The following is a 27,498-nucleotide window of genomic DNA, read 5'->3' as shown; positions in this document are numbered from 1 at the left end:
GCTACTAAGGGCATGCCTTCTTCTGCTCCACTTCCCATGTACAAACAACCCTCCATAGGAATCTGCTATATACTGAGTCTGGCCATTGGCCGTCTAGCTCAGTACTGTCAACACAGACTGGCAGTGGCTTCTCCAAATAACTATGGCACAGTGGATATGCCTCCCCAAATCAGTTCCTGCTCCACTCTCCTGTGGTTCAAGGGGGATGTGGTGTGTTTGTTTTATTTATCATATTTATATAACACCTGATATGAGTTGTAGTTCAACAATAGCCGGAGGACTGTTTGCCCACCCCTGTTCTAAGGATGATATCTTCATGCTACTAAGCTATTGGAACCCCCCCCCCTTTTTTTTTTTTGCATTTTCAGTAACTGTCCAACTCACTAATCCTCTGGTATCAAGCAAATACAGTTCTTTTTGGAACTTAAATTGGGAATCTTGAACATGTGAGAATTGTATTTCTACAATGGGAATAAACCTAACACAGAGAGAAAAGCCCAACATATGGTCATAATCAGAGTTCAGTCTTTCAATGTTTGATATCCACAATGCAGATTTCATGAAAATCTGCTCCTCTGTCTTAGACATATGACACAGTATCTTAGTGTGGTCTTTCCGACATAACTGTACTCTCTTATTTCCACACTATGAAAACAGAAGAGGGAAGGAGGGATTGTTTTATTCTATACATCGGTGTAAAAATACTTTAGTCAACTCGCGTCCAGAAAACATCTCACATCTATCACTTTCACAATCTATATATATAAAATTCTCAAAAGTGTACTCATGGCTAATCTTGTGTGTGGCAGCTCTTGCAAGAGTTCGTGAGCGGAAGCACTGTGGTGATTGGGCAGTGGAAATTCCATATGCAGATAGGGAGGAAGACCCTACGAGAGCAGAAGCACCATGTTGGGGATTCCATATGCAGATAGGGAGGAGGAGCCTGTGATGGGTGAGGTCAGTTGGAATGCAACTGCTTCTGGTCAGAAGATGTTCTTGATTCTAGAGGAGAGGAATCTTCTTCTATATATATAAAAGGATAGTGGGCAGGGGTCTGTGAAGAGAGGGCGCGTGAGGGAGGAAAGAGCCCCCTCAGGAGAAGGAGGCTGCCATTGTGTGGATTAGATGGGGAAACAAGATGAACAAGATCTGTTATCTCAGGAAGGGAGGGGAGGAGAAAGACAGAGGGGAAGAGCAAGTGGAGGAGAGAGAAAGAGAGAAAAAGAAGGGAGGAGAAGAGAGAAAGAAGGAAGGGCGAGGGATGGGCCCGAGCCTGTCAGTGGCCTGAGGGGAACGAGTGTCCATGGCGGCGCCTATTAGCAGCAAGGAAGGGCCCAGTCAACCACTGCTGCTGTTTGGGGCTACCGAGGCCATGAGAGCTGCCACGAATGGGATTAACCGTGTGTACGACCAAGGCCATCCACATCCATAAAGATGCTCACAGTGTGGCCTACTGTGTTGCCAAAGCCTCATGAGCTATTGGAACCTACCAAGAGGGCAGTGAATATGCAGATAAAACCCTGGCATGCCCCAAAACATTTCCATAGGGGAACTGGGTGGCTTCTGCCACCTCCAGTATTGTTGATGCTCAGAATCTGAATCACCTTCAAATGCTAGAGTGTGTTGGTTAACAGCAGGAGGAAGTGGATGGTGAATGGTTCTGCCTTTAGTCAGAGTGGCCGGCTCCCTTCCAGCTCTATGGTCCATGGTGCCTACTTCTGCCACTACGTTTTGCAAGAAACGGGAGGAAGTGGGCCTACAGAATTTGTTCCTTTTAATAGCAGTAATGAAGTGGCACTGGAGTTCTCTGCACTGTTATCATTCCTTTTAGTGTGAAGACTGTGCTGACCTGGAGGTCTCCACTGCTGCTCGTGTGCGAGAGAAAGGCAAGAGAAAGGCAACAAAAGCCTAGCGCATAATGGACTCTGGAGGTTTGATGACTATCTGACAGGCATCCGACCCCTGAAAATTTGCTTGTGAAGATGTGACATAGGGGAAGGTGCTAGGAGATCCAGTTTTAACTTCTTAAGTCATCGAAGTCATTAAGTCATCAAAAGAGTAAGATGACCTTTAGAGACTAAAGCAATGGTGTGGGGGCCATTTTTCTGTGAGTGAATTTACCATGTGGGCCAGACCAATTGCACGGATCCTGTCCACGCAGAGTGACACTTTGCATGGCAGGCCTGGAGGTGATGATCAGAAGGTAAAGATCCATGTGATCGGTCCCCCACCCATGTGGTGGTAGGTCTTCCAAAGTACAGTAGTGCCATGAGATGGACCTACAGAAAAGCAGCTCCCACACTGTCGTTTATATAAATATTTGTATGCTGCCTTTTGGCTTTGTGCTCCCCCAAACAGCTCACAATTTTAACATTATAAAGCATCTTAAAAATCCTAAAAACAATAAATACAATCATAAAAACATAATAAAGAGTAGCAGCAGCAGCTGCAGCCGCCAACAGAATAGCTTAAAACGGCAGCAAAGGAACCCAACAGAACAGCTAAAAACCAGACATTAAAAACTAAGCAGGAAGAATATAATAATGTCTGAAGTGCACCCATGTGACGAAGAGCACCCATGTGATCATGTGAAGAGAAACAAATATTCCTCTGCCTCCTGCAGAGCTGCCTTTCAGAGGCTAGAAAGTCAGCTGTTCTATAGAATCCACTGCTGCAGCCTGATAATTACAGGGAACAAAGAGATTGCCAAACTATAGCACTGTATTGTGGCAAGTTGTGCAACTTTTGTAGCTTCAATCTGTTTCACTAAAGTGCAGGCCAGGAATGAGTGTTAAGAACACAGCAGGGGAGCTGGGAGAGTCTCTTTCTTGGTTCCAGCTGGCAGTGACTTTGGGTTGTGCCATTCTTCCAAAAGAAGACTGTGTATCAAGGCCACACTGACAGATGCTTTTAAAAATGTGATTCCTTCTGGCTTCTGTTATGGGAAAACAACTTGGGAATCTGAAGGAGGTTAGAAAATTGAATTTAGAAAAGCCTCACAGGGCTGTTCTGCATGGCCAAGGATTACGCTTCCAAGGGCTCAGTGACCAATGCTGGGATGTTATACACACAGTTGGAAGCTATCTTTTCAGACTTCTTCCTTTCTACTTCCCATTGTAAAAGGTGGCTATCATCTCTATAAGCCGACTTACTTTCAGATCTTAATTTTCCCCCCATTTTGGTTCCTCATAATGTAGCTGCAAGTATTCCCCGCCCTGCCCCCCCCACCCCAGAGGAATAGCTGATAATTGATTGAGACCAACCTTACGTGAAATGTGCAGCAGACCACATTCCTAACATGGGCCAAGCCAGGGAATCGACCCAGAACCCTTTAGAGCAGTGATTCTCAAACTTGGGTCCTCAGGTGTTATTGGACTTCAACTCCCATAATCCCCAACCAAAGGCCACTGAGGCTGGGGATTATGGGAGTTGAAGTCCAATAACACCTGAGGACCCAAGTTTGAGAATCACTGCTTTAGAGCAATGGTCTCCATTGTAAGGCCCAATGGTGCCCCTATCAAACTATGGGCAGCTCCCTGACCACCTGTTTACTGGGCCTGTGTGAAGCTTTGGCCAAAGCTGCAGACTCTGCACAGTCCCCCTGGCACCACGTGGAGTCGACCATTCTGAAGTGCCCAAGACAAGGTTTTCATGATATGAAGGGCCTATCGATGGCTCTGTAGACTCTCAATGGCAATTAGCCACTAGCAAATTAGAACCTCCCACATTCAGGGGCAGTATACCTATGTTTACTATCCATCAGGGCCAATTGCTCTGCTTATGAGCTTCCCAGTTAGCCACTGGGTCCTTGCTCAAGTTCAGCAAGACAATATTTACATGCTTAACTAGCTGATAAACCTTCCTCCCACTTCCTGCCACATCAGAACAGAAGGAGAGGAGAGAGAGAGAGACATCTGCCAAATTGACCAAATGCTGTTGGGTTGAAGCTCATAAGGAGACACCACAAACAGTTTTTAATCCCTCCCCCGAAAACTGCCTGCTCTGTAGCATGATGGTGGGAAAGCTTGCTGGTTTTGTTTTGTTTTGTTTTGTTTTAAATTAAGTCCACTGGGTTCCCAGAGATAGGTGAAATTCTAGACTGCAACCATGATGCAGTCGTGGTGCCCCCATGCACTGGAAGTGGGAAAGGATGTGCACAGTAATGGCGCACACCTGTCCTTATTTTGCATGCTCAAACAAATCAGACAAGCCAGCCCATAGCCCAAACCAGCCCATAACCACCCTAGATGGACACAGCTACTCTCTCCTGAAGATTGCTAGTATGATAGAGGAAACCTTTAATACACCACATTTTTCATTCTAGCCATAGAGAAATCAGCCCAGCACTGTTTTAACAAATCCACAGCATCACTGAACCATCCACGCTGGAGCTTTGACAATAATAAGCCATTTGCATGAGCTGAGGCAATGTATTGCATTTTGCAAATGACAATGATGGATTGTCTCATTAATGCCCTTAAGCTTCTATTTACGTGGAGGAGAGGTGCACAATTCAATGCGGGCCAATGTTATATTTGTACTAACTCAAGAGGGCTGCACTGTTACATCTAACTTCAGGGAAGCATTTTTATTACCGTCTTAACCGTTGCTTTCTTTCTAATCCACCCTCTGTTACTTCTTTTCTCCCTCACATGTGCTCTCTCTGCACTACTACAAGTGCCTCTGTAGTTAACAGGTCTCGCTGTTAACCCTCTTTTCTTTTCTCTTTCTAAATCATAGCACTTTGCTCTCTGCCCCCTGTAGCGTGCTCACTGTTCTCCTCCCCCCCTTTTCTATTTGCCTTCCCACTATGCACCAAGGAAGAATGCAACATATCCTTCCCTGACCAGGAAGCCTGTGGAACTTCTAATGCTGTTGTCACAGCCTGCAAAGGGAGATGTTTTTCCCGAGTTGTTTAAACAAGAAACACACCATCCAGGGACGTGGGGACCATAGAGCAAGCGGGGGAGAAGGGTCTGGGGGAGCCACCAAGGTTCCCCCTCAGCCAGGACGCCCCTTTGCCTCCTCCCGCACCCAGCTGGAGAACGAAGCACTTGCCATCTGGGAGTGCAAGGCACGCCCCTCTCCTAGTCAGCCAGGGTTTCATTGAAATGCTAACTGGGGGAGGATGGGAGAGGGTCCGAATTGGCCCTCTCCCAGGTCAATTGACCCTCTCCCAATCTGATGTCAAATGAAATGGGGGTGGGGCCAATGCCAAGAATGGGGCCCATCAGCCCCAGCAGAGCTTCTCTTCCCCAGTCAGTGGTTCATGGAATTGCTGACGGGGAGTTCCTTTCTCCACTGCCTCCTTGAGGAGACGGGGAATGGAGCTCCCAGTCAACGATTTCACGAACCGCTGGTTGCGGACGGGAAGCTCTGCTGGGTCTTCATGCCGTCCCATGGGGCTTCATGGGCCCCATTCTCGGCATTGCCCCCCCCCTTGTGTCTAACATCAGATGCAGGGGGCGCGGCTTCGGGGGCGCCCAGAGTGCATGTGCTGGTGAAGCCTAGGGAGTTTTGGAGCCGCTGGAGGACTTTGTCCTTCGGCCACGGCCAGGCTCCCTACGCCCCTGACACCATCCCTGCCTTCGGTAAGCCCCCTGCTTTGTTGCTGAAATTTGAAAAACTTTCATGAGTCTCCTCATGAAAGAGACAGCAGTTTTTAAATGCCTGTTGGAGACCCTTCCCCCTGCAAAAGTGCTGGAATTCCAGCAGATCTTTGACTATGCTTTAGATCATGGTGCATGGGCTTCAGCAGGCTTTGGGCTCATCTGATCCCCCCGCCCATTTCCTTCTCCTCACCCAAAGAAAGGAGATTGAAAGCTTTCACTTTTTGCTTTTGAATAAGCCATGTTTTCACATTACATCCAAATTTGGGAAACTGGACAGTTCAAACGAGTCACAAATGTTGCTTCAGATCCTGGTTTGCTACTCATCACATGTTTAGAGTAAAACAAATTTCCCAAGTCCTGTTGTAACAGGAAAATGGTTTATTGAAAAGCTAGAGTGGAAGATTTCCATCTCCTCTCTCACTTGTGAAGGAGAAGGGGGATTCATGAACTTGATACCCACTGTGGCTCAGTCATGATAATATAAACCATGAGTTCGATTATTGTTCACTTGTTCGATTATTGTTCATGAGTTCGAACCTGTTCACTTTCTGTCTCTCTAGTCCAGCAGAGGATAATACTTAATGTACCTAATGAAGTGGTCTCTGAATTGCAGAGGTTTTTGGCACACTATGTGATAGCCCTTGAGGTGCTGCCGTTTGCCCCCAATAGAAATGCTATGAAATAGGGAGGTGCACGAATTGAGATTCGTGCACAGATCTGACACCTGCTCCTCCACCACCCCATGCAGCTTCCTGCTGCAGAGCCCCACCCCCCAGAACCTCTTGTGTGCTGCTGCCACCTTGCTGTTGGGAATTATCTCTTGTAAGAGATACCCTTCTATTGCAGCAGAGTGCACAGAGGCAAAACACAGCGGAGTCTGCCCAGGCATGCGTGTCTGCTAAGAGAAACTTGGAGCCAGTTCATAGTTTCAGATCAATATGAGGAGTCTTTATGGGAGAACTCCTTTCTAGATAGGAAAGTGGAGAGATAGTATCTAATCTAGCTAGCTAGCTGGATGCAGACAGATGCTATCTGCATCTCTGTGCACACATGGTGCAGTGAGAGAGGCAAGCATGTGTGATAGGGAGAAGAGAGGAAGGAGGAAGGGAGGCAGGCAGGCAGCAAGTCCATAAGAGTAGCAAACTACATATCAAAGGGATAGTTTCAGAACAGTAGAGAGGAGGAATGACCAGTGACTTGACCCCACTAGCCCTCTGACTCACTAGTCTGTCCCCCGCTGTCATGGAGGCATGAGACAGCGCAGAGTCCTTCACTTCCAACAATTGCCGCTGTCCAAGGGCAGGAACGGACCTGCTCTCCTCACTTTTAAAAGTGCTGAATCTGTGCTTTGAATCTGTGCGTAAATCTTGATTCCTACTATGAAATCCTGAAAATGAATTGGAATTAACATCTTTCCAATTCCTTACCCATCCGGGCTGATTGTAGTCAAGGTTCCAGACTTTTCTCAGTAACCTAACAAAAGCCTTTTTAAAAATCATCTGAAATATGTTACAGAAAAGCTTCTTCAGCAGCAAGAAAATAATAAAGTGCCTTAGGGGTTAACTGTAGAATGTGTACACAGGCAACAGTACTTGCTAGTGCCAGCACTATATGGGGGAGTCAGGTGGGAAGGAATAATTCCTTACAGATCTTGCAGGTGGCCCAAGATATTGTGTATCGCTGCCATCTGGCATCTCTCTGCTACTCCCCTTCTTGCCCCGTGCTCCACCATCATGTCATAATCATGAGTGAAATAATCAAGCTGATTGTGAATATTAAGAGACATTTATACAAACTAATAGGTGACTTTAGCCTACGTAGCTAAAAAAATACATTGCAAGAACCTCCCTCCCTCCCCCCCCTCTGGGAATCACTATTAGAAGCAATTTTTCCTTACATGTCAAGAAGGGCTACAGCTCTCAGAGATTTCAATAAAAGGGAACCATGGGTTCGCCTGGTTCTTCAAGGGGAAGCCATAATAAAATTGATGATGGGGAGTGTGAAGGTAAAGGACTTTGGGGCTTAACTAAGGCACTTCAGGTTCTGAGACGAGCACCCAGCCTAGCAGACTATTGAGAATTGTGTGTCCTTAAGCCTCTGACTCTCTCTTTTTCAAACACAGAATGTGCAACATAAGCACCTCTGATAGGCAGGCACTTGAGTTCCACAAGGTCCCCCCCCCCCCCCCGTCTGCAGTTTGTTTCCTTTGTTCATGCCCTCGATCATTTCATCAAGAATTACTTTTTCAGTCCAGTTTTGGTGTCAAATGTACTCCAAGAAAGCTAAAGAAATAAAACCTCTGAGTGTTTTCCACACAGAGCTTTTAGCGTGCGTCTCTTCCAGAATGGAAGATGTGTGTTCACATATTGGCCAGATTTACCCCAAAGTCCCTGTGAGCTATTAGGGAGCACTTCACACATGGTTCGAGTTTTTCATTGCATGTTAAAGTGTAGCCCGATTTATATCCGGGGGGGGGGGATCCACTTTTGTGTTGTTTGGGGGCAACTTCGAATTTGCAGTAAAGCCTCACAATAAACCCGTGGTAAAGCCTGCTGTGTGAAAAAATGCCCTGGGATGGCAGTAAAGATTACCATTTGCAAATAAAAACATTAGACCTTTATTGAGAGCTTTCCTTTTTCAGTAAGACAGTATAGTGCATGGAGTGGAAGTCAGGGATGTGCACAGAATTGTGTTTCGTTCCTCGCTCAGAACAGAATGCAAATCCCCTGAATGCTCCATCTGAAAACTGGGTGAGCCGGTTGGTCCAATGGAACAAGTTCAGAACATTTAGAGTTTTCTGAGCAACCGAGTGCCATGTTGGGCTGTTTACAGCATTGGCTTCCAGTTGGCTTGTGATCTCCTTGCTTCTTGGTTGGCTTGTTGTCATACACATCAACTTGGTTAGTATGATAACAAGCCAATTAAGAAGCAAGGAGATTGCAAACCAATTGGAAGCCAGTTCTCCAAACAGGAAAAAAGCCCACCAAAATGGTGCTCAGAATGCTCGGAATGTTCTGACTCGGAATGGGGTGGTTCCGTTCCAAGCTTGGAACACGCAAAACTGCCCTTTTTGAGTTGGAACATTCCAAGCTCGGAATGTTCTGTACATCCCTAGTACACATGTACATGTTTTTATGTAAAATGTGTTCATTTGAAAAGTGAGCTTGGGTACAGGTCCCTCAAATGCAGGATATAAATAAGAAATGTATTATTTTACATGTGTTCCCAACCTTTGATCCATGAACAAAGGTACTGCACATCACCTTGTGGGGTGGGGTGGAGAGATAATGTAATAATAATCAACTTCAGTCTTTTCATTAGGTAAGTGTTATCTTTTCCCCACTGGTAGACCTACTGCAGATAAATGTACTGTGATGAGTGCAATATGTTTGTGAGTGAACATAATAAATTATTAGTAATAACTGTGTTTTAATACCCTTTGATATATAAGTTTTACTCCCATCAGCCTTAGTCTATGTTAAAAATGTTTACAACAGCTTGTTTACATGATGGTCTGCAAGAGCTGTTGAGGATGATGTAGTGGCCCGCATAAAGGAGAATGTTGGAAACTGCTTCTGTGAACAGATTGTACAAGTGCTGAACACAACGTGTAAATGGGACTAGCGTAAAGTGCACCACAGCTGCAAGAATATAATTGCCCTCAGAAGTTTTTTTTAAAAAATGAAACACATGTGTCATTAACATACATTTAATATAATTGTAACATTACATAAGTATAACAGTACAGTCAGTCACTAGCTGTGAATTGCCTGCAACAAAAACAACACATTTATAGAACTTACTGTAGACTCCAGAGAAAAGAGTTGTAGTATGCACAGACAAGACAATTGAGTTGAATCAGGAATATTAATGGTTTAATGAGAAAGATATTATGTACAGAGAGGCAAGTGCAGTCTGCCTTCTGTGCTCTTGCTGCTGGCTGTTTGTTAGCCCCGCCTCTACTCCAGGACTGGAATACAAGTAACTAAAGCACCATTCAAAAGGTGGGCTGGATCAAGGAATGGATTAACCAAAAACACCTCAGTTGCCACGATAGCAGATACTGCAGTTTCTCCCATGGTAAGTTCTATTTGGCCATTCCCCCACCCACCCTTTGCTAGCCAGAAGCGGCAATGACAGGCTAGCTTTCTAGAATGTGTTTGCTGTTCAGGAACAACAGGAAATAACCAACCACTCAGCAATACAACTATCTTTTACAATATGACTTGTAAGGACATCTTTTGCCCTACCAAAAAATGTATGGGACCTAAAGTGTTAATCTTGAGTACGATTAACTGAGTCTGCACACTTGTATTGCTCTGGGCTGGTGGGTTACAAACATCCCAGAGGTCAGTCCTCAACAACACTGTCACAGTTTGCAAAACACCTTCCTGTGGACAGAGAAAAAGCAAAAGTTCCCTGCCACTCTGCCCGCTACCAGATAATCCCCACCACCCCCTGCTTTGCTGTGAAAACTAGGGGGTCATAAAGAGACCAAGTCCATAATGCTGTCAAAGGTTGAAGGAAAGAGAAGACGACAACCAGCAGCAAGGTGGGTGGATTCGACCACGACAGCAATGAGAGACCTTAAAGGCCAAGTTGAAGACAGATCATCCTGGAGAGAATCTATCTATATGGTTGCTAAGAGTCGACACCAACTTGATGGCACTTAATCAATCAAATCAATCAATCAGACTGCACTTGCCTCTCTGTACATAATATCTTTCTCATTAAACCATTAATATTCCTGATTCAACTCAATTGTCTTGTCCGTGCATACTACAACTCTTTCCTCTGGATTCTACAGTAAGTTCTATAAATGTGTTGTTTTTGTTGCAGGCAATTCACAGCTAGTGACTGACTGTACTGTTATACTTATGTAATGTTACAATTATATTAAATGTATGTTAATGACACCATGTGTTTCATATTTTAAAAAAACTTCTGAGGGCAATTATATTCTTGCAGCTGTTGTGCACTTTACGCTAGTCCCATTTACACGTTGTGTTCAGCACTTGTACAATCTGTTCACAGAAGCAGTTTCCAACATTCTCCTTTATGCGGGCTACTACATCATCCTCAACAGCTCTTGCAGACCATCATGTAAACAAGCCGTTGTAAACATTTTTAACATAGACACCAACTTGATGGCACTTAATCAATCAAATCAATCAATCAAAGAGACCGAATCTCCCAGGTGCTGTTTGCTCATTTGGGCATTGTAGGCATTCATTTAATGACGAATCAAAATGAGACTGAAAGGGCCCAATTCAATTCAGTTTCCAGTTATCCTGGTACAAATTCTAGGAGCTTGCCTTTTGCCTTTGCCTCTTTGACATAGCAATACCTGTTAAATTCCAGCGGAAGCCACTGACTGCAGGGACCCTGAGCTGAGGCACACACCCTCCTGATATAGATTCAGGCACAGATGTGCCCCTGGCCTCAGCCTGGCCCTGGCACGGCAGCAAGTTTGGTTACTATTCAGAAAGCAAAACTCTGAAGTTAAAGCCTACCTGTGAAATTCCGCAAACAGATTCCTGTTTCGCTTGTTGAGAGATCGGTGAGGTCATTGCCATAAGTTTGCTCTGAATTTAGCAAAGCTCCCGCAGAGAGGCCTGTTTACATTAAACTTCCTCCCCCTCCCCTTTTATTATTTATACTGGGTTTACCTGAATCAAAGACTAGGTTTGTTCCAAGTTTTTTAATATTCGAAATCAGGAGGTCATTTTAAATTCAGAGTCTTGTTCCTTTCTGGTAAATGGAGGTATAACTTCTGTTTAACCTCTGCTTTTTAAGGCGAATAGCTTAAATTCAGAGTTGTCTTCTAATCGGGTAAATATGGGTTTCTGGAAAGAACAGTATGGCAGGATCAGCCCTAAGCTCCAGACTTGTGCACTGCCATCTGCTGGATGTGGTCAGGATGTGTGAGTGTGTCCGCACAGGTGCACTTCCAGGAAGGGGCAGTTCTTTTTCGCACCACCAAAACGATGGCCGCCATAATCTTAACTTTATTCCAACCTCTGTATGCCATCTTTTGCAAAATTGCTTTAAGAACATTTTGTTAAAAAGTGGCAAGTAAACTGTTGTTGTGGTTGTTTTATTATTGCTTTTCAACATTCTAATTCATTATCCTGATTCAATTAATTGACTCACAATCTAAAATGAAGATGTGAGACAAAAGGGGAGGGGAAACTGCACAAGCTGGGAAACAGTGGAAGATGGGAAGAGTGTGAAAGAAAACAAAAATTAACCTAGGAATAAGAAACCAAACAAAAAAAAAGCCAGATGGCATATCAAGAGAGTTTATCAAAATATATATTTTAAATAATTTATTAAATGGGGGGAAAAAACCCCAAGTGAATATTTAAAAGAGAGTTTCAACACTATGGAAGGTAAAAATTGAGCCATAAGCAAGTCCAAGTTAAGTTCCTTTCAGTCACGTTGAATTCATGTGCATGTGCTTAATTTTCTCACGCTGAAATCAGTGAGATTCCAAATGCTTACTTGAGGCGGGGCGGAGTGGTGGTCATGCCAATTGCTTTCTGGCAGCCTTGAGCCCATCACCTCTCTCTAAAGCAGTCCAGATCTACAGCTACCATATCTAACCAAGTGATTAGCACAATAGGGGTTTGATATCAGCAACATTGATGCTGCTATCATAGAGGCTCTTGCTGATGAGAACTGCTGTCTCTTCCCCCCCCCCCCAACCTCCCGTGGGGAGAGCACAAAGGAATGATAAAGCGAAGTGGAAGAATACATGGAGCATCTGTGGTAGCACGTCTATGCCAGAGAAAATCTAGAGGGACACAGCTTCCTCTTTTGATGTTGAAATCCATAAACAACATCTCTAAGCTTGGAAGCGTTAGCAGCAGGCAGCTGCTCCTGTTTGGAATCGCCTCCTTTTCTTTTCTTTTTTTAGGACAAAGATTTAAGAGATGAAGGGTAAGAGAAAAAGGCTCGTTTTTAGCTTATGCAGCCTAAAAGCTGAGGTGGGGGGGAAAGTAGGGGTGGAGAGCTGGTCTTACAGTAGCAAATATGGAATGTCCCATTTGCTAAGCAGGGCTTGCTTTGGTTTGCATGTGGATGGGTGACTACATGTGAGCACTGTCTGTTGTAAGATATCCCCCCTTAGGGGATGGGGCCATAGCTCAGTGATAGAGCACCTGCTTGCATGCAGAAGGCCTCAAGTTCAATCCCTGGCATGATCTCTAGGTAGGGTTGGGAGGGGAGAGAATCCTTCATGAGAGCCGCTGCTAGTCGGTGTGGTAGACAGTACTGAGCTAGATGGACTGATGGACTGACTCAGTACAAGGCAGCTTCCTGTGTTCCTATGTATGATTCAGTCATTAGTAGATAATGGTACAATTTCTTGCAAATATCATATTACCTTTTATGGGCCTCGGAACAGGTTCGAAAGACCAGCGGTTCGACCGGTTCAAAGGTAGGGGATACCTTCTAAGGACTGGGGAGAGTAGACGCACACACCAACGGTTCAACGGGTTCGAAGGTGGGCAATACCTTTAAGGACTGGGGAGGGTGTACTCACACACACACACACTCACTCCGCTGCGTTTCCCCCGCCGGCGCTGTAGTTTCAAAGAGTCCGACGGGGCAGCAGCATACCTTCCTGCCGCCCTGTGGCTTCATTGGACTGGAAGTGACCGGAAGTACCCAGCACACATGCACACATTGGGCACATGCATGCATGCAAGCGAGTGTGATGTGCGGGCGCACAAACCCGACGTGTGCACACATGCTGGGTACTTCCAGTCACTTCTGGTCCAAGGAGGCGGCAGGGAGGTACGCTGCCGCCACATCGGACTCTTTTAAATTGCAGCGCTGGGGGGGGGGACATGACAGGGGTGTGTGAATGCACCCTCCCCAGTCATTAAAGGTATCTCACCCGCCTTCGAACCGTCCTCCGTCAGTTCCGTACACATCCCTAGAGAGTAAGTGGGTTTTTCTTTATCCCCTTTAAAAGTAACATTCTTAGAAAAAAGACAGAGCTACCAGGGACAAATAAATATTTTATTACAATTTATTTGGATGTCAAGAATTTTTGTATTTGGGGTTGTTTGGTGGCTTTGAGAGGTTGACCTTCAGGGCTATTTTTTAATCGCTTCTTATTTCCCATCTTAAATAAACAAAACTGCTACATCAAATAAGAACATAAGAACAGCCCTGCTGGATCAGGCCCAAGGCCCATCTAGTCCAGCATCCTGTTTCACACAGTGTCCCACCAGATGCTGCTGGAAGCCACAGGCAGGAGTTGAGGGCATGCCCTCTCCTGCTGTTACTCCCCTGCAACTGGTACTCAGAGGCATCCTGCCTTTGAGGCTGGAGGTGGCCTATAGCCCTCCGACTAGTAGCTGATGATAGACCTCTCCTCCATGAAGTTATCCAAACCCTTCTTAAAGCCATCCAGGTTGTTGGCTGTCACCACATCTCGTGGCAGAGAATTCCACACGTTGAATCAAGCATAGTCCACTGACAGGCAGTCACAAAATGTGTTCCAAAGCTTTAAAATTCCAATTTGGTTGAAGTCCAAAACCAACTGTTAAATGTTTATAAAATCCACAGGCCAGTTCAGAGAAGATAAAACAGCTGAATTGGAAGAGCTAACATCTAACACGGCACTCTATTAAATAACTCTACCTCCAGTCTAGGCACCACCATTAAATTTCTCAGCGCCATGGCTCCCTGGCACATGGGATTTGTCAAGTCCTATACATAGAAACATATTAGGATAGCAAATACTGTGCCGATGAAGCTGGCTATTTACTTTTCAGTAAGCCAATAAACTGTGTTGTCTGGCTACATGCTGAGGAAACTCGGCAATAGTAAAATAATAAAAATATTTATTACATTTTTATTTCACTCTTCCTCTAAGGTACTCAGGCCCCACACAGCTTGCCCCCAGCATTTTTTTTTCGTGACAACCCTGTGATATAGGCTAGATGAGGGGTCCTTAACTGGGCATTCATGGGATGGGCTGTGCAAAAATCTTTGCTGCACTGACTGTAGTTTGCTTTCTGGTGAGCCAGAATAAAAATTATTGAAAATGAGTATTCTGCATTGTTATTTCCCCCTCTAATTCTTATTGAAGCCTTATGAGAATATCTATCTATCTATATAATTCTCTAAGAAATATCCTTCGTGAATCCCATATGTGGCAGCTCTCACGAGAGTTTGCAAGTGAGAGGAGGGGGAGAGGAAAGCAACGGCAGTGGGGAACATAAGGCCAATGGACAGGCCAGCGAACGGGCAGGTGAGCAGGGGGAAGAGAAGGTGGCAGTGGGAAGAAAGCATTGGGCGGCTGGAAAAAGTGGGTGGCCAGGCAGCCAGCCAGAGAGAGAGAGAAACATTGGAGGGGAAGGCTGAGAACAAGGGGCCGAGAACGAGGGAGAACTAGAGGCGCAGATGCTCTGCGCCCGGGCCAGCTAGATTTATATAAATGAGGTGGTGAACCACGAGTAACACCTGAGGATCTGGGTGTGTGTGCGCAAAAGGTTGAAGAACCTCTGGGCTAGATTAGGGATACCCAGCCTTGGGTTGTGCCAGATATTTGCCAGATGTTGAGCTACAACTCCCATCATCCCCAGCCACAATTCCCTTCATTGTGTTTGGGGATGATGAGAGTTCATCCCCAAACACAGCATTGTTTGTCAGACAGCATCTGGCAATCCAAGGCTTGGGAAACCCTGGGCTAGGTCAAGAGATAACCGGGCAGTTCATTCAGTTGGCATGTGGGTAGGAGATGCATCCTACTGAAGTTCAGAAGCTGTGCGTGCTCCAGTTTTGTGATAGTTGTGAGTGTAAAACAATGTAGCAAGTGGGGAGCTTGATCATATGCTAAGATCCAGCTGGCCAGGATGAGTATGCCCTACCCTGATTCTGTCTCCAGCTTCAGAGCAAGGTAGGAGGAAAAAACATCCTTCCCAGCTGGGGTTTAGCACATGATCAAGCTCCCTACCGCCTCCCTTGTTTTACACTCACAGACTATCACAAAACACAGCTCCTGAACGTGGGTAGGATGTTCAGCTCCTACCCAAATACCAACCATGTGAACGGCCTCAATGACAGGCCTTGCTCAGCTAGGGAGCTTTATGGCTGCATAGGGGATTGAACCCCACTCTCCTTGATTCTAGTCTGACACTAACCACTGCACCAAACTAAAATTATCTCTACTACTTAGCAGGATGACACTGATGACCAACTTACCAAATGATTTCATGCACAGCATGGGAAGTTACCACTTGGTAAATAGCTATCTGTATTCTCCCATTGACTGCTGTGTCAATGGAGTGCTTCAAAGCATTAACTGTTACAGAGATGCTGTTATGTTCTACCACTATGGGCAGATGCTCAGGAACAAATGTTTATAATTGGAGGGTTTATATTTCATATGTTCTTAGCCACACTGGTGGGTCCCAAATATTATTTCTACTTCTTCTGGTGTTTGCAAAGATCTTGTTGTTTTCAATATGCTTCTTTTTTGTTCAAAACAAATGCTTCTGGTTTGACAGTTTGTGGCAGGGAAATGTCTGTCACTAAGAATGCATGAGCATTACCAGGGTGGTAATTAACAGCATAAAGGCAAAATGAAAATACAACATTTAAATTAAAGGCTTCCAATACACTATAGGATTTTGCTTTTGACGTTGATAAAAGTACCTTTTTCATAACCCAATGGAATTCTGCTCTGAAAACGCTGGACTGGAAAATTAAATCCACTCAGTAGACTCTAGTGGAAATTACAGTATAGATTTAAAGTGTATTTAACAGATTGAGGCACTGTGTCTAGGGAGTCTCTCTGGACCTTGTTTGCAGTTTGTTAGCTATGGTTTAGTTCAGTGGTCCCTGGAAGAGAAGAGAGCAGCTGGACAAAGCAATAATGTCCTCAGCCTAGAAACAGCCAGAAGCTGAGTATTAGAGAAATGGGAAACCTTGAAATTTACTCAAGTAACCTCTTGTGAATTATTTACACACATTCTTTGTATCAGTTCATGGTGTTAATTGCCGAATACAGCTTCCTACCTAGGAAACCAGGAACCCGTGGGGCACATTTGTGTGATGTACAAGATGATACACAGTGCATTGACTGTGCACTGCGGGGGTGGGTTTGCGCTAATGATCAAGTGCTTAGATTTTGAAGCATCAGGAATGAAAGGAAGAACCTGTTTAAAAGGAAAATATATCGGTGTAGCTAGGTGCTTCATCTGAGCGAGGAAGCCATGTTGAGCATCATTAAGTGACTCGAAACAATTAAGCACAAAGGAGTGAGTACTACAAAGAAAGCATGTATTTGGTAGAATGTTGTGCTAATTCTATAAGGGATTTTTATAAAGTACTAGGAGGTGCAGCCCATTGTTGACCATGCAGTCATTTTGTGTAGATTACACATATTGGAAAGTTCAAGAAACGAAATATATGTGATGATATTTTTAGCCTACTTTCAAGTAGGCTTATGAGATCACCTGGCATTCTGTGTATGTGTCCGAGGATGTGTCTGTCCGTGTGCGTGTCCCCCACTATCAATTTGGCAACGCATGGACCAATATGAACCATATCGGGTACAGTTGTAGGGACACATAGGGATACCTCAACAGCATAGTTTGTGATGAAGTTATCCACCCCGATCTAAGATGGCAGACGTGTAAACTTTTGAAGCGCAAGTGCTCTAACTTGTGAACCGCCTAACCAGTTGGAACCAAACTTGCTACAGCAGTATTATTTATTTATTAGATTTATATACCGCCCTTCCGATACGGCTCATAGCGGTTCACAACATGATAAAAACAATTAAAAACAAATTAACAATAAAAATCAAACTATTAAAACACAATAAAACCAATAAAACAGCTAAAAGCCCTGAAAATTAGGGGAACAATTTAAAACAGTTTAAAACAATTAATCATTTAAAACTCTGGAAGGCCAGGCCAAATAAGTACATTTTAAGGGCTCTCTTGAAGGACAGCAATGATCTCAAATTACGAATTTCTACCGGGAGTGCATTCCATAGCCCAGGAGCAGCTACAGAGATGGCCTGCCTCTGCGTTGCCGCCAGACGAACTGGTGGCAACTGGAGACGGACCTCCTCAGATGACTTTAACATGGGGTGGGGATCATGCAGAAGGTGGTGCTCTCTAAGGTAACCCAGACCTAAGCCATTCAGGGCTTTAAAGGTAATAACCAGCACTTTGTATTTCGCCTGGAAACATATCGGCAGCCAGTGTAGCTGTTTCAAAACAGGCATAATATGGTTTCTCCAGGTTGCCCCAGAGACCAGTCTGGCTGCTGCATTCTGAACTAACTGAAGTTTGCAGACTACGTACAAAGGCAGCCCCACATAGAGCGCATTGCAGTAGTCAAGCCGGGAGGTTACCAGCTGATGCACCACTGTTTTGAGGTCATCCTCTCCGAGGAATGGACGCAGCTGTCGAATCAGCCGAAGCTGATAGAAAGCACTCCTGGCCATGGCCTCCACCTGAGATACCAGGGTAAGGCCTGGGTCCAGGAGTACTCCCAAGCTGCACAACTGCTCCTTCTGGGGGAGTGTAACCCCATCCAGCACAGGGAAATCTAACTCATCCCTCAGATTCTGAGCCCCCACAATGAGCACCTCTGTTTTGCTTGGATTCAGCTTCAATTTATTCTCTCTCATCCAGCCCATTACGGCCTGTAGGCAGGCATTTAGAGAATGAATGCCATTTCCTGAAGATGAAAAGGAGAAGTAGATTTGGGTGTCATCAGCATACTGATAACACCCAGCACCAAATCTCCTGATGACCTCACCCAGCGGTTTCATGTAGATGTTGAAAAGCATTGGTGACAGAATGGAGCCCTGGGGGACTCCATATAACAGCTCCCGTTTTGAGGAACAACTGTCACCAAGCTCCACCATCTGGAATCTACCCGAGAGACAGGAACGGAACCACTGCAAAGCAGTGCCTCCTATCCCCAACTCCCCCAGGCAATCCAGAAGGATACCATGGTCGATGGTATCGAACACCACCGAGAGATCCAGAAGAACCAGCAGAGTCATACTCCCTCTGTCGATTCTCCGATAAAGGTTATCCATCAGGCCGACCAAGGCTGTCTCAACCCAATAGCCAGCCCTAAAGCCAGTTTGAAATGGATCTAGATAATCAGTTTCCTCCAAGACTGCCTGGAGCTGGTCGGCCACCACCCTCTCAATCACCTTGCCCAACCAAGGGAGATTGGAGATTGGCCTGTAGCTGTCCATCACTAAGGGATCCAAAGAAGGCTTCTTTAGGAGTGGTCTAATCAATCCCTCCTTCAAACAAGGGGGCACCCTACCCTCCCTCAGTGATGCATATATGATATTAACTAGGCCATCTCCAACAATATCCCTGCTAGATAGAAGCAGCCAAGTCGGGCAAGGATCTAGGGAACAGGTGGTAGGCCTCACAGCCCCAAGCAACTTGTCCACATCCTCAGGAGTCACAGATTGAAACTGATCCAATCTAATACTGCAAGAGAGATTGCTGGACACCTCCTCCATAGACCCTGCAAAAACAGTGGAGTCCAAGTCAGCCCGAAAACAGGAGATCTTGTTTGCAAAAAACCCATTAAAGGCATCACAGCAGAATGACTCCAGGGACTGATTTGAAGTAGAAGGAGCAGAAATCAAACTCCTCACAACCTGGGATAGCTCTGCTGAGCACGAACATGCAGCCGCAATGCACGCAGACCAAAAGCTCTTCTTTGCCGCACGCACCGCAACCACATAACTCTTCAAATGCAACTCCTCAGTATACCAAGGGGCCATTTTTGCAGCAGGTCGGAAGGGAGCAATCATGTCTACTGCCCTGATGAGTTCCCTATTCCAGGTTCCCACCAGGGCATCGACAGAATCACCGGCTGCACCAACGTCAAAATCCTCCAAGGCCTTTTGAAATCCCACTGGGTCCAGCAGCCTTTTTGGACGGACCATCCTAATAGGTCCACCACCCCTAAAGGGGTGGATTGCGGCTGTGAGACCAACCTTAACCAGGTAGTGGTCTGTCCATGACAATGGGGAAACCACTGGATCCCCCACCCATGGAACACCCCCCTGATCCGAACAAAAGACCAAATCGAGTGTGTGGCCAGCAACGTGAGTTGGTTCAGAAACTAATTGGGATAGGCCCATCGTTGTCATGGCCGCTATGAACTCCTGAGCGGCACCAGACAAGCCAGTCCCAAAGTGGATATTGAAGTCCCCCAGGACTAAAAGTCTAGGAGACTCCAACACCAACTCCACGACCAGCTTCGTCAGCTCAGTTAGGGAGTCAGTTGGGCAGCGGGATGAACGGTACACCAACAGAATCCCCAATCTATCCCTAGTTCCCAGCCGCAAAAATATGCACTCGATATAAGTCAGCTGTCTCACAGGGGCCCTGGTAAGGGAAATGGTATTCTTATGGACCACAGCCACTCCACACACACACCCCTGCCCACATCCTCTAGCCTGCTCCACAACAGAGTAACCTGGTGGGAGAAGCTGAGCCCACACAGGACCACTCGCCTCCCCCAACCAGGTCTCAGTTATACATGCCAGGTCAGCTCCCTCATCCACGATCAAATCGTGGACAATTACGATCTTATTCTGAACTGACCTGGCATTACAGAGGAGCAAGGCCAGACTCTGTGGGTCGTTGGGGCTGCTCCCCGAGGCCTGAGAGTTGACAGCGCAGTTGGAAGTGGAAGTAGGAACACATAGGGATGCCCAAATGGCATGACGTGTGAGGATGTCATCCACTCCATTTGAAGATGGCGGCTTGCTGAACATCTGAGGTGCAAGTGGGCTAATTTGTAGACTGCCTAACCCATTTGAACCAAATTGGGTACAGTTGCAGTGAGTGACATACAGGGGCACCTCAATGGCATAGTTTGTGATGATGTCATCCACACCAGTTCAAGATGACGGATGTATAAACTTTGGAGGCACAAGTGGGCTAACTTGTGAACCGCTTAACCAATTTAAACCAAATTTGCTAAAGCTGTAGGGACACCTTAGCAGCATAGATTGTAATGATGTTATCCAACCCAGTTCAAGATGGCGGACACATAAACTTTTGAGGCACAAGTGCACTAACTGTCTAACCAATTTGAACCAAATTTGGTATAGTTGTAGTGAGTGACACACAGGGACACCTCAATGGCATAGTTTGTAAATGATGTAATCCACTCCGATCCAAGGTGGCGGATGCATGAACATTTGAGGTGCAAGAGATCTAACTTGTGGATTACGATTTGAACCTAATTTAGTCCAGTTGTAGAGACAGTGAAAGGAAAGTAGGCTGATTAGTTATTACTAGAACAACGTTTAATTAATGTGCTTGCAAAAGGGAAGTGAAAGAACAGTGTTAAATTTGCAGGATTTCAACTTCAGACATCATTCATTTTCCGGAATCATTGCCATATGTGATGCATTTGAATCATAGCAAATTTGTATCTGAGAAATATCTTCTGCTTCTCTTGGGCATGATGATGTCATTTTTGAATGACTGATCTGATCACTGAGTGTTAAAAATATGTTGGAAGTGATAAACAGGGATTCACATAGCTGGCATGCAGATACTCGTGCGTGGCTAAAATGTGTGAAGCATGCTCTACACAGGTTCCCCAAACGCGCAAATGCGTACCATAAAAAGCAACAACAGGAAGAGGTCCAAACCAAACAAGTAATCCTGCTGAGAAGAAGCAGCCGATGGTGGAGATGAGGCTGGGTCTGTGGTAAAATGTGGATCAGGAGAGAGAAGAGCTGGATCTGGGAGTCCAAGTCCTCTCTGGCTGGCTCAGTCCACCTCGCCTTGTGGCTAGCCTTTTTAGCAGCTGAGTCCACTCCCCCAGGGTTTTCTTTCTCCCTCCAAAGACAATAGGAGCACAAGGTGCATCTTCATTTCCATGCTGTCTGCTAGCTGCCTCTCTAGGGCAGGTGCAGAAGTCTGTCTCCCCTCCCCACCCCTCCTTCATAAAGTTTCAGTAGTGTCTGGCCAGCTACCACCCTGATCCCAGGGTGCATAGGGGTTTCCGGCTGCTTGCATTAGACCCCAGGGCTTCAGTAAGCCCGGAATCTGCTTTCCAAAGAAAAGCTGTGTAGCAAGGTCTCTGTGCGTATGCAGTGCACTTCCAGCCCAAGTAACCATAAGCAACGTCTTTCATCCATCAGCAGGGGGTGAGAGGTAGCATGGCCACAACTTTGAGCCAGGCTTCAGTCCAGTGGTCACTCTTGATAGGATTTCCCCACACTGGAGCCTTCTTGATCGAAGCAGAGCCTCAGGGTCACCACCCCTCAACCCCCTTTGACCGGGCGTCTGCCTCTTTAACAGATTGCAGCGGGCAGAGATTCAACAAGTGCAACTGTGGCAACATGTACAGTTAGCTTTTTGCAGGTTGTCAACATGCAATGAGGCGTTGTGGTGTAATGGCTGTCGGTCTGGGTCCAGATCAAGTAGACACTGAGCCACAGAGCTCAGTGGTGACCTGAGGTCAGTCACTTTCTCGGAGCCTAACCTGCCTTACATGGTTGTTGTGAGGATAACATGGAGAGGGAATATGCCATCCTTGAAAGAAGAGAGAGAAATGAATACATGTAACCTGATCATATGTACTTTTACTCAGAAGTAAGCTCCATCTATTTCAATGGGATTTGCATAGACGTAGGTGCATAGAAGACTGCAGCTTTCTTTGCATTAGAACGGTGGATTACACATGAATCCATAAGTGGAGAGTGCTTCAAAATAAGTGGGAGGTGCTTTGCAGCCTGAGATATTTTCAGACAGGGATCTAAAAGAGATTATCGGAGCACAGCAAGCAAAGCAACCAAAGTGGCAGAGGAGAAAGAGAAGGAGCTAGCCAGTGAGTGAGATGACAACAACAACAATAATAACGCCTGATATCCGTGAGTCCCAAGCCACTTCTGCTGGTACTCATTTGAGAACCTGATCTGAAAAATTATGTGAACCCCGGACAATAACAGTTCAAATATCATCATTATATTCAGAATTTCTTCTTTAAAATACCAAAAAATGGTAATAAAACCTTTTACCCAGCATATTCCGGTGTTAAGAGTAGTGCATTCAGCTATTTTACATGGCAGGGGTGTGTGTGCAAAATCTGGTGTCTGTAGGTATCAGGAAGTATGACTTTATTTTTGCACAAAGAAATTTATATTTTTATTTATTTTATCATATTTCTATACCGCCTGATATATACATATCTAGGCGGTGTACACAATCCAAATTATAATATAAAAACAAAAAACAAAACACTTTCACAGAATAAAAACAATTAAAAGCAATTCACAGATTGAAACAATTAAAATAATTTCACAGGATAAAAACAAACAGTTTTAAAATTAATTTTAATTAAAAGCCCAAGAAAACAGGTGTGTGAAGGGTCTTTTTAAAAGCAATCAGAGATGGAGAAGGTCTTTACCCCTGCTAACTTGGCAAAGAGGCACCTTTGAACGTGGTGATTCTCTTTATTTAGCAGGGGGCGAGTAAGTGGCCCTATCCACCCCCAGTACCTCCAGTGACTCTTGCTGGTGTCTATCTTACATTTCTTTTAGATTGTGAGCCCTTTGGGGACAGGGATCCATCCATCTTGTTTATTTATTTATTATTTCTCTGTGTAAACCGTCCTGAGCCATTTTTGGAAGGGTGGTATAGAAATTGAATAATAATAATAACAACAGCAACAATAATAATAAAGGACTCGATGTCTGGATAAAACAAACCAGTCAATAACACCTGTCTGTGTAAACAACAACAACAACCACAAGAACAATAATAATATATGATAGATTGCTGAAGGTAAGTACCTATCCACACTTGCCCACAAACTGTTTTGGTTCAAAGGAACTGAGCAGGTCATAAAAGAACAAGAGGGTAGAAATATGGTTCTGATGATGATGATAGGCGTGGCTGTCTTATCCTTACCGCATTCTATGAATATGTAAGGAATGATGACCAGAGGGTGGGGCAGTGGGGCATGGAACTCTCCAGTGATGTTTTGGATACTCTCCTTTTTCTGGATACTGTAATTATCTTTAGTTACACAATTACTAAATTTGATTCTGGATTTGATTTGTTGGTTGAGGAACTCTACCAGAGAGAGCCGTGTTCCTGTTTGAAGACATTCTCCATGAATGCATGATGGGTCACTCACTCAGAGCATGCTAGAGTCAGATTTTATAAATCCGTTTGCCCATTCTCTGCGGCCGTGGTATTCTAGAATAGAGATTTAAATTTGCATATATTAACTCCAAGAAAGGATGAGTCAGACTGGTTGAGCTTTTAGAGCAGGAGCTCTTTTAGAGTAGGAGCATTTCCAGACGGGGCTTTTAGCTTGCTTCGCCTCCGGAATGGAGAGTGTGCGTTCACATATCCGCCAGATTTACTCCAAAGTCCCTGCGAGCTATCAGGGAGCACTCCAGACTTGATTCGGGAGTTTTATGTAGCCTGATTTATGTCCGGGGTTAAAAAAACAACCACCACTTTTTGCATCGGTTTTGGGGGGCAAATTCAAACTCACAGTAAAGTCTTGCAATAAACCTGTGGTAAAGCTTGCTGTCTGGAAATGTTCCAGGGGCCATTGTGGCTGGAGATGATGGGAGTTGTAGTCCAACAATATCTCTGGACCCAAACATCTGGGAACCTAAAGAATGCCTGCTTTAGAGCAGGAGGCCTCCCTTTGGCTGTTCCTTTTAAAATCAGGGGGCAAAGGCTTGCCCAGGGCATTATGAACTAACTTGGAATCTTCTGAAACAGCAGAAGTCTCAGTGGCAAGTAACGGTACACATTAGATCCACCAGCTCTTAAACACTGGCTAGCTAAGTCCTGCCAGAATGACTGAGTGTATTTATTTACAAGAAGGCAGACCAAAAACAAACTATAGCAACTTTCGATCGTGCCTGGCACCTTTTATGAGCTTTATGAGATGTAGCTGTTAAATGGACAGAAACGTATGTTGGTTGTTTTCTGTTTGCTGACTACTTATATTGGTGTTTCCCCCCATAATGTGGTTTTGTATATTGTGTTTTATATTTTGATGACAATTGTTTTCTGTTTGCTAATTGCTTAACTCTTTTTTCATAATATGGTGGTTTTGTGGTACTGCATTTATGTGTTACATTTCTATGGCATCCGTATTTGCTATTTCAGAATAAATGATATTTGTGAAAGTCAGGGGGGAAATGCTGTAAATCATTGTTTCTCAAATGTTTACAAAGACACTCCCCTATTTCTAAAATCAGGTCTTTCATTTCCTTCCCAAAACTCATAGAGGTTGTGCACACGGCCAAAACCAGTGGCATTGGGGAGGGCAGGCAAGGAGGCAGACAGAACAGGAGAGCAGCAGAACAGGAAGTTCTCAATGCACTGCACCAGGAGTGTGGTGCCTTGAGGAATCCTCCCTCAGCCGGTGCTCTTGCCACCTGGCTCTCTGTATGCTCAGACTGAGTACATGACCTCAGTGCCGTGGTGAAGGGTGCGCTCACGCCCTTAACCTTAGCTAAAGGATGGGGCAAAAGGTAGAGTTAGGTAGGGCAGGAGTGCCGGGATCACTCCACACGAGCAGCCTAACCCAGGCTGCTAGCGCGGTACAGCTCCTAGTGCTGTGCTGCTTTCACCTGTCTGCATAGCAGTTCCTTTCCACACCACCATTTCTGGAATGAGGTAACTGAGCAGCAGTCAGGGGATCATGGCCTACTTTTCTTATGACAATCCCACTGGGTTGAAACCCACATGTTGGAACAATTGGTTTTGGTGGAAGTCTCAACACTCTCTCTCTCTCACTCTCTCTCTCTCTCACACACATACACACACACGTCTTGAATTAAAAGATCTCACTGAATACTTGGAAAGCGTGTCTAGTCATGCAAGGGCCCTCTGTGACCCCCAAACCCACTTTGACAATTCTGTTAACACACTTGAACCCATTTTGGTGGACAACACAGGAAGTTATAGATGGAGGAGGGAAGGACATTGGCAGAAAATGGACAAATGTGAGCGGAAACTCCTTTTGTTCATGCAATGGGTTCTTTGGATCCAAGCTTGTGTAATTTGGGCCCTCTCTTCTTGATTGAAGTCTCTTGCCAACAGAGTAGGCGCCATTAGAAGTTTTCCACTTACTTTTTATGTTTTTTCTGGCTGTAGGGGTCATATGTCACTGGTTTTGTTTCTTAGCTTCTGTAGTGGATTATCTGAGCTCTCACTCCTGGGATGGTGCTACTGAAAGGCATTTGGTTTCCTCGTTTGGGTTCCGTGCTGCCTTACTGTCTTTCTGAAAGTTGAGCCCTTGTGGTTGCTATTTGGAGAATTGCACTGAGTAACAGCCAGATCTGTTTTAAGAGTATTTGATTTGTGGTTAACCCATGTAAATAAGGATAACAGTGGTTTTTAAGAGGGAATCCCAATGCGAGAGGGAGAGAGGGGGAGAAAGAGCACATGATACCAGATAAGGTAATAGAAGAGTTAGGCTGCTATGACCATTTCATTGCAGAGGAAGGCCAAGAAGGTAAAGGCAGAATTTAAATACACACACTATTTTTGCCAGCCTATCTTTCTTAATTTATTAAAAACAATCTCTGTCTTAAACACTTCAAGCAAATTAAAGATAAACTGGCAGAAATCCAGCAAGTGAATGAGGACAATGCAATGCTTTTGCACCTAGAGCAGTGTTCCCTCTAAGGTGTGCGCATGTGCGCATGCAGGGGCGGATTAAGCTTTTTGCCTCCCATAGGCAAAAAGGCTTTTGCCACCCTTTTACCTTAAACAAAAAAGGGTTTTGTTTTTGTTTTTTTAAGATAAAGGGGGGACTTTCTCCTCACCCACTCCACCCTTGCTGCCGCTGCCCACAGAGAGGGGTGGCAAAATTTGCTGCTCCTCAAATTTTGCTGCCATAGCAAATGCCTTCTCTGCCTCTCCGTTAATCCACCACTGTGCACCTGCTCACACATTTCTGGATGTCCGCTCAGTTAATTTTAGATCCCACTCAGGTTGAATCAGGAAGGCCCCACTCTAAATGTATGTGTGCATACATTGCTGTGATACTGCCGCCCAGAACAAAACTCATTCCACACACAGATGAAAAAAATTAGAGAGAACACTGACCTAGAGTCACATATACTTAGCTCCCACATCAAACTGTGTATGGCTGGTCCTTAAATGCATATTTTGTGGACCTTATTTGTCCCAGTCTGATTATTTGTAGTAATTTCTGTTCAGAAAATGGCTTTTCATAATGCAGTCCTGAGACTGTCCTAACTATTAACTGAGACTGAAATAACTCTTATCTAAAGGAACACTTTCTAGTATGCTGCTAGGGGTGAGTGACTTTTTATTTATTTCTTGCCAATGGACCCTTTTGGACTCCTAGAAAAACTCCTTATGCTGCCCTTTAGAACTGAGAATTTGGTCTCTAGAATACTGTTTAATGGCTAAAAGATACTAATCTTTGCTAGAGCGATAACATAATCTTGGTATAAAAGTTTTCTTTTGTCAGAACTAATGGTGGTAATTTAATTGAAAATTGGACATAAGAAATATATTTCTGGTATGTTATCTGATGGCTAATTTAAGAGAAAAAGGCCTTTCGGTGTTATAAATGCAGTACTTTAGTAGCCCCCCTCCCACTTTTAAAGTTATTTTCAAAAGAATCCTAGCTAAGCCAATTTATAACTACTAATTGCTTTTGACACCTGGTCACGAAGGGATATAAAAAGGTATGAAAAATAAATTTTAATATTTAAATATATTAAGCTTCTATCGTAATATATATTCATCCTTTTTACCCTCAAAAAGAATTATGCATGGGCAAAGGGTGGGAAGCAATTGCATGAGCTTCTGGCCAGAAAATTCAGGAAGAATATAATCCA

At 44.7% G+C, this 27,498-nt stretch overlaps 1 protein-coding gene across 5 annotated transcripts in view; it reads left to right on the top strand.

Annotated features, from left to right (window-relative positions):
- The window catches only part of NCALD (neurocalcin delta), a 238,427-nt gene that overhangs the window by 179,389 nt on the left and 31,540 nt on the right, over positions 1-27,498 (top strand). Inside the window, exon 1 of one of the 5 annotated variants that reach the window (XM_053243282.1) lies at positions 1,846-2,058. The exons of the other annotated variants lie outside the window; for them this stretch is intronic. The gene's annotated coding sequence lies outside the window, so the exon portion shown is untranslated. Of the gene's footprint in view, positions 1-1,845; positions 2,059-27,498 lie in introns of those variants that run through there. 5 annotated transcript variants of the gene reach the window in all.

This window comes from Hemicordylus capensis, chromosome 4 (assembly GCF_027244095.1).
Source record: "Hemicordylus capensis ecotype Gifberg chromosome 4, rHemCap1.1.pri, whole genome shotgun sequence".
Classification (NCBI taxonomy): domain Eukaryota; kingdom Metazoa; phylum Chordata; class Lepidosauria; order Squamata; family Cordylidae; genus Hemicordylus; species Hemicordylus capensis.
The sequence above is the reverse complement of the archived record's forward strand: the minus strand, read 5'-3'. Positions and strand labels throughout refer to the sequence as shown.